Raw genomic sequence first — 6,961 nt, 5'->3', positions numbered from 1 at the left:
TTTGTTGAGAATGATTTTACAACACAACGTCAAGATGTAAATTGATTTATTTTTTGACGAGCCCACAATGAACCACTGCCAAAAAAGAAGCTTTTGTGTACAATGTTTTTTATTTATTTTTTGGCTGGCAATAAAGTCCCTCATCTTCTAACAAATACTTTGTACAACCTCTGGTCTAAATTACTTGCAACTTAGGGGGTATTATTTGTGAGATATAAAATATTCCAAAGTTGCAAGTAATTTGAATTGGAGGTAGTATAATAAGAAGTGGTTATATATTGATATATTAAATTGATGACGGAAGTTGTGAAAGAATAATATGAATGAATTATGCATGAGCACATGAATAGGTGAAAAATAGAATGATTTACAAAAATATAGCTTTTTAAAAACTTATTTACGATTTTGCATTAGAATGAAACTTATTACAAAAATACAGTCCACGTAGGCTTGAGAATACATTTGGGGTATATTTTCCTTTAGAGACAAACCGTTAGTTTAAGTAGCGGTATTCCTTAAGTAGCGGTTTTAGTCTAATATCTGTAGGGAATATTTCAAGCATTACCCCAAACTTGAACCCCATTGTGATCATACACTTAAGCATGGTGGCGTCCAAAGGGAAGGAAGCTAGAGCAAAAGAGTCGCCAACAAGTTTTAGGAACTTGTAAACCGTTCACGATGTGAAGGTTATACCCCTTAACGATCCAAGGGATCGTTAACTCCAAAAGGTCTGGAACTATGACTGGTAATTCGGGAATGAAGGTGCAAATCCAACCTAAAAGAGATTGAACCTGCTCTAATAATAAGCCTCTACTTTATTCTGATCGTATTCATGTGCGCTTTCTGACTAACATGCAATCAATAGGTTTAACCTTAAACCTATTTATCTATGTTGATTGAATATTAATGCACAAATAAATCTATTATTGGTGACCACTTGAATTATAATCAAAATAACCCTAAACAAGATTATTAATTATCTTATTAAGCGTGATTACAAGTACAAATTCCCTTTAAACATGCATAAAAGGTGTGATCAAGCAATAACAATAAATATATATCAAGCAACATAATAATAAACATAATATGCATAATAATAATCATAAAAATAATCATGTTAAAGTATAATAATAATGGCAAGATCCTAGACATGATACTAACAAGATTAATAACTAACCCTATCATGTCACTAAACATCAAAGATCAAATATATAGCCATAACATGATACTATTAGGAAAGACAATAAAAGACATCTAAGAAATCATAATTGACATTATATTCTTTACCCTAAACATGATACTAGGAACTTATTGTTGTCACCCCAAAAATCAAATTAAGAAAAACATCCTAACATGATATTAGAAATAAAAATAACAACCTAAACATGATCTCTATATCATAATATCAATTAAACAATTAAAGTGTAAACCTCCGTATTTTTTAAATATTTTATAAATGAAATTTTATATTATTTATTTGTTATTTTTCGGAATTTAATTTCAGAAGTTTCAAATTATTAATCTGGGTCGAAAATTATTTGAACAAATTATTTTATGCACCATTAATCTACAATTTATTTCCAATCAAACAAGCCTAACCCATTTGTTTACTTAATTGACCCATTATTTTTATGAGGCCCAATCTTTTTATTTAACCTACAATTCTCTCCTATAAATACCCCACGAATCCGCAAAAATTTCCCACACAAAAAGGTTAGTCTTATTTTCTTTCTCCTTTGTTTTATTAATTTGTGTAATTATAATAATTGATTTATGGGTTTTGATTTTATTGTTTGAAATTAATTTAATTAGTATCAAATTGTATTTTGATGATTAAAATTTATAATTTCAGATTTTATAAATGTCATAATTTTAAGATTTTATAACCTAGGGTTTTTAATTATTGAAAATCATGATTTTAGGGTTTTTATGAACAATTGATTTGGGGCTTTTATATTAATGATGTTTTGAATTTTTGGTGATTATAACTACGGATTAGTTTAACTTAATTTCAGATTATTTTGAACACTTAAATTCGTGTTTTAAATTTTAGATTTCCGTTCATTAATATTAATCCCGTTTTAATCCCGATTAGGTTCTGAACTCATTTGATTTTGATAAAAAAAAAGTATTGTTTTCCATGTGGAAACAACGTTTTAAAAAAGACTCACTACTTTTGGTAGTGAGCACCACCCTCTCGTGGCCAAATTCAGCCTCTAAATATGGTTTTCGGGCAGTTTTTGATTTTAACGAAGTTTTTTATGCTTAAAATATTATCCTTGAGTTTGATTAATAAAATTAATTATGTTTAAAGTTAATTAAGCATAAATATATGTTTTTTTTATTGAAGTTTTAAGTGCTGGAAATAGTTTCTAATTACTAATTTTGATGTTTTATAAAGAGGGTTTAATCGTCCATTAAAAAAGGGAGATTATTAGGGGTTTTTAAATAATTTTAAGATTTTTATCAAACTTTAAGCTTGCTGTAATTTCATGTATAAGAGTGTATTTTAAGGTTTTTATGAAGAAAATTTAAAAAACTATATATAAACCTTTAATTTTAACAAAAGGGAAGGTTTTAAAGTAAGTTAGTATTGCTGTAAATTTGATTGATTGGGTATTGATTGAGATGTTATTGTTTGGTTTAGGAGAGGAGTTTATTGAAGGTGATTTCTAGATAGTAAAGTGGCATATCAATTCGTTTATTCAAGGTACGTACAAGTTACGAAACCTTGCTTTTAGGTGCATGTTTAAGGACAGATCGAGAACTTAGTATCATGTATCTTAGATGACTGGGTTAAATTGTTTGGTTATACATTGTGAATTTCATATGATGTGCACTATTTTATATTGCAAGTATTATTTGTGCTCTAATTATGCAAGGTGCGCTTAGAGGCAAAGGTATGCGATTAGTGTAAAGATTAATTTATTACTCATTCATGATTATGCAAATAGGATGAGTAAAAGAAGAATTCAAGTCTTATAAGACGAGGTTAAGGTTTTGGGGTGCCTTTATGCACTCAAGGTGTTTATACACCGAGGTAGTAAAGGAATAAATAATAAGTGTTGTTTGTCACTAATAAATCAAGAATTGAAATTGGAAAATTGCCTTGTTTGATTGAATTGTGTTTAGAATGTTTGTATTGTTATGCATATATATGAGTCATCACTAAATCTAAACATGTAAATCACGTAAAGTGCAAGATGGATGAACAATAAAACTCTGGATTGGTGCACATCTGGAGTAATGACAATCAGGGGTTGGGGTACATGGGGTATTAGCCGTGTACTTTTCTTGAGGCCGTCTGATCTACGAGTCTCTTATTTCAAATATATATATATTTTTAAAAACTAGGAGTTAGGTGAGATCTCATACTAACTACGGTCACGGAGTCGCGCCCGTGGTCGTTGGATGTTTATTGATGTTTCCGAAAGGAGGCATGGGGTTTTTCTTTTATTGATGTTCCAAATGGAGCATGGGTTGGACAACCTTGTCTATTGCTTAATCCAATGAAATAAATAAATAAGTTAGCTACTATCAACTAGTGAAGACTTAATAAAATTGATAGTTGAGTTGTGTGTTGAGTCTATAATTTAATGATGCATGATGTTTGATTATTAGTAGCATGTTAGGGATTTCTTAACTTATTTCGCAGCTTGTATGTACTCAGCTTTGCTGATTGCGTGCTTTGTGTGTCTTTCTTTGGTCATGGCCTTCGCCTTTCAATGACCCTGTGACGATCCAATTTTTACACTTGTAATATTGGGGAGCAGATTAACCACAAGTTCTTACACATTCAGCATTCGTATCATGGTTGTGGGATTTAGAGTGGAGTGTTGGTTACTTTTCACTACTTATTTTGCTACTTACTTTTGAATTCATTAAACTCAATTTCATTTTATACTATTTTAACTAATTTGGGTTTTGAATAAGGGCCTTAATGGTTCCAAGTTGTAAGATTTAGTTTGGTTTTGGTTATTGGTTTTGAAACTTATCTAAAATTGATTTAGTTTTTCCGCTGCTATTTTCTAATAAAGCCTTAACGTTTGAACACGTGGCGGTAGCACGCCAGTAATTCTCTTAGATTTTGTTCAGGGTACTCACAGGTTTAAAGAGAGAATTATTGGGGTGTTACATAAAGCACTTACTTGGATGCTTCGTACCTCTTTCTAATAGCAAAATACACACGTTAGTAACTTCAAGAAAAATAAAATCAAACAATTAAATTAAATAATTGAAAGAGAGATTTGGGAAAAAACCCTTAGAAATATCAAACCTTTCACGTCTAGGGCGAAGGCAACTTCGAACTTGGCTAGGTGTGTCTAGTGCTAATGTATGAGGAATTGTGTTTGTAAAAGGCTAGGCTAGAAAGAGGGAGAGAGAGAATAAGCTTCAGCTTAGAGAGAGAAGAGAATTAGAGAGTTTTGGTTGAGAGTTGATGATTAAAAAGGGGGAGATATGACCTCTTTTTATAGAGAAAAAAGAGGGTCGAAGAATAAGAAAAGAATCCAAATTCGAATCGAAATAAAACTCGATGGACAACAGTTTTTACGGATTTTGTTTTTATCATATCCTTTGATCCAGAAGTCCAAATAAGGCATATAATATGTCGTTGGAAAGCTCTTGAAGTCTACTTTCCAACCCAATTAGAATTAGATTAAAATCCTTTGTATATAAAAATATATGGCCAGTTTTGGATAGAGTTTCATATTCCATTAATATCTTTTTCGTTATACCTCGGATTTAATATTATAATATATCATTGGAAAGATAATTTCAAGGTCTATCCAACCATGTAAAATTTGGATAAAGATTATGAGGCACGGAAATAAAATCTGAATATATTTCACTTCGTACAAAACAAGGATTCTAAAAAGGAGTAGTTTTATTCAATTTCAAACTCTTTGAAACATAATTATCGATCCTAACTCCATTAGGATTTAAGAGAACCTTTTAGAGTATTCTAGAAGACTATAATCAATCCTAATAGCTTTACGAATGATAATTAATAATAGGCCCTCCTTTAGATCATTGGGCCGCATATAAAAACCAAATCGGGCCCAGTTTAGTATTTTAGCCATAACTTCCTCATTATTCATCGGAATTGGGCTTATAATATATCGTTGGAAAGGTCTTTTCAACCCCATCCAACTACACTATTATTGGACTCTTATCATGGACCAAACTAAACTGGAATGCATGTTTTTCATAAATAAGGTAAGAAAAGAAATATTTTCAAAAGCAGAAAGAAGAGATATTTTAATAAAAACATCATAATCACTAGACTTTTCACACTTTCTCTTTGTTCGATAATTAAATGACATGAAAGGTATTCATCACTGGGTTTGGTTTTGGGGAGACACAAATGGGTGTCTACAATACCGCTACTTAAGGTAGCGGTTTGTCTTCAGTACTCCAAGTAAAGATACGGAGTAGCAATTTATAAAGGGTTTAACTGCTACCTTAGGTAACGGTTACATAAACCGCTACTTGAGGTAGCGAAGGTAGCGGTTTTAGTACATAAACCGCTACTTGAGGAAGCGGTTTTAGTACATAGGTAGCATTTTTACTCTAAAAAATTAAAAAACAAAAATAAAATTATCTAAGCCTATGTGGACAGTAGTTCCGTAATTAATTTTATTCCGACACAAAAATGTAAATAAGTTTTCAAGTAATCATATTTTTGTAAATCATCTTGAAAATATGGAATGGCAAGATCATATTCTAACCACTCGAAGTTACTTCATGTTAATATTGATAAGTACTATTGTATTGATATTTAAAGTAAAATACTTAGGGCTTGTTTTGTAGCAAGTAATTAAAACGCAGTAATAATAGGAAAGAATTTTTTTATTTTTTATTTACAAAGGGAACTAAAAAAAAGAATAAAGAAACTCCCTACGACGCGCAACACTAGCTAGGGAGTGAGCAGTAGCCACTGAAGACCTTGGAACATTCTGGATATAGCAGTCGACAAAAGAAGACAGGGTGTGACGTATCTCATCAAGAATCCAGATAACCGAAATATCCGATGGCCCAAAATCCAAATGCAATTAAGGAATAGCCATACAATCAGTAAGCAACATAATCTGAATAAACCCCGCTGATAAGCATGCTTAAGGCTCCAAAGATAAGCTAGTAATTCCGAATGAAGAGCAGAGCTAGCCCAGGCCCCACCACCAGTATATTGAGAAGAAGAACTCCATAAGCACCAACTTGTCCTAGCATTGTAACTCCCCTGCTCCCATGCACCATAAAAAGTAGGGAAACGTTATAACCGTCCCGTAGGTTACCTCGCACAACATGAACTAAGGGACGAGAGGTGAACCCCGGAGGAGGAGAAACTGAAACAACAACCAACTTGCGAGCCTCCTGACTTTTGTTACTCCAACTAGAGGCTAAATCCATAATAGACTGGGGGAAGTAAACCTCCGAACGAAATCTAACAGTATTCCTTGTCATCCAAATCGTCCAACATAGGCCAAAGAAATTATCCAAATAGCACCAGTCCTTTGAAGATGAATAACCCATCACAACATCTGCAAACCATAAATGAAACGAACTAAAAGCTGTAAACCCAGACACCAGGGAACAGACACCCGAAGCATCTTTGTGATATGGCAAGATGTTCTACCGATTCAGAGGCAAGGCCACAAAAGACACAAGTTGGGTCAATGGGAAGACCCTTAAGCACAAGCAAAGCCGCAGTTGAAAAGGCATAGGTAACCAATCTATAAAATATACCTTAAGTAGCAACCGCTGACATCATATGTTTCGGGATTTTTTGTGATCTCCTAGGATACTGGTCGCGCTCTTCAGGCAATTAGACACGGACACCTGCAAAATGAACAAATATTCCTTTACCGGAATATTCGCCTCCGACGATCAAGTTAGAGATCGGAAAACAGAAAGTTTAGAGAGAGAAAGTAGAGAGAAATTAGAGCTCTTTAATGCTCTTTTT

Source organism: Chenopodium album, chromosome 4, assembly GCF_948465745.1.
Source record: "Chenopodium album chromosome 4, dcCheAlbu1.1, whole genome shotgun sequence".
Lineage (NCBI taxonomy): Eukaryota > Viridiplantae > Streptophyta > Magnoliopsida > Caryophyllales > Amaranthaceae > Chenopodium > Chenopodium album.
The sequence above is the reverse complement of the archived record's forward strand: the minus strand, read 5'-3'. Positions refer to the sequence as shown.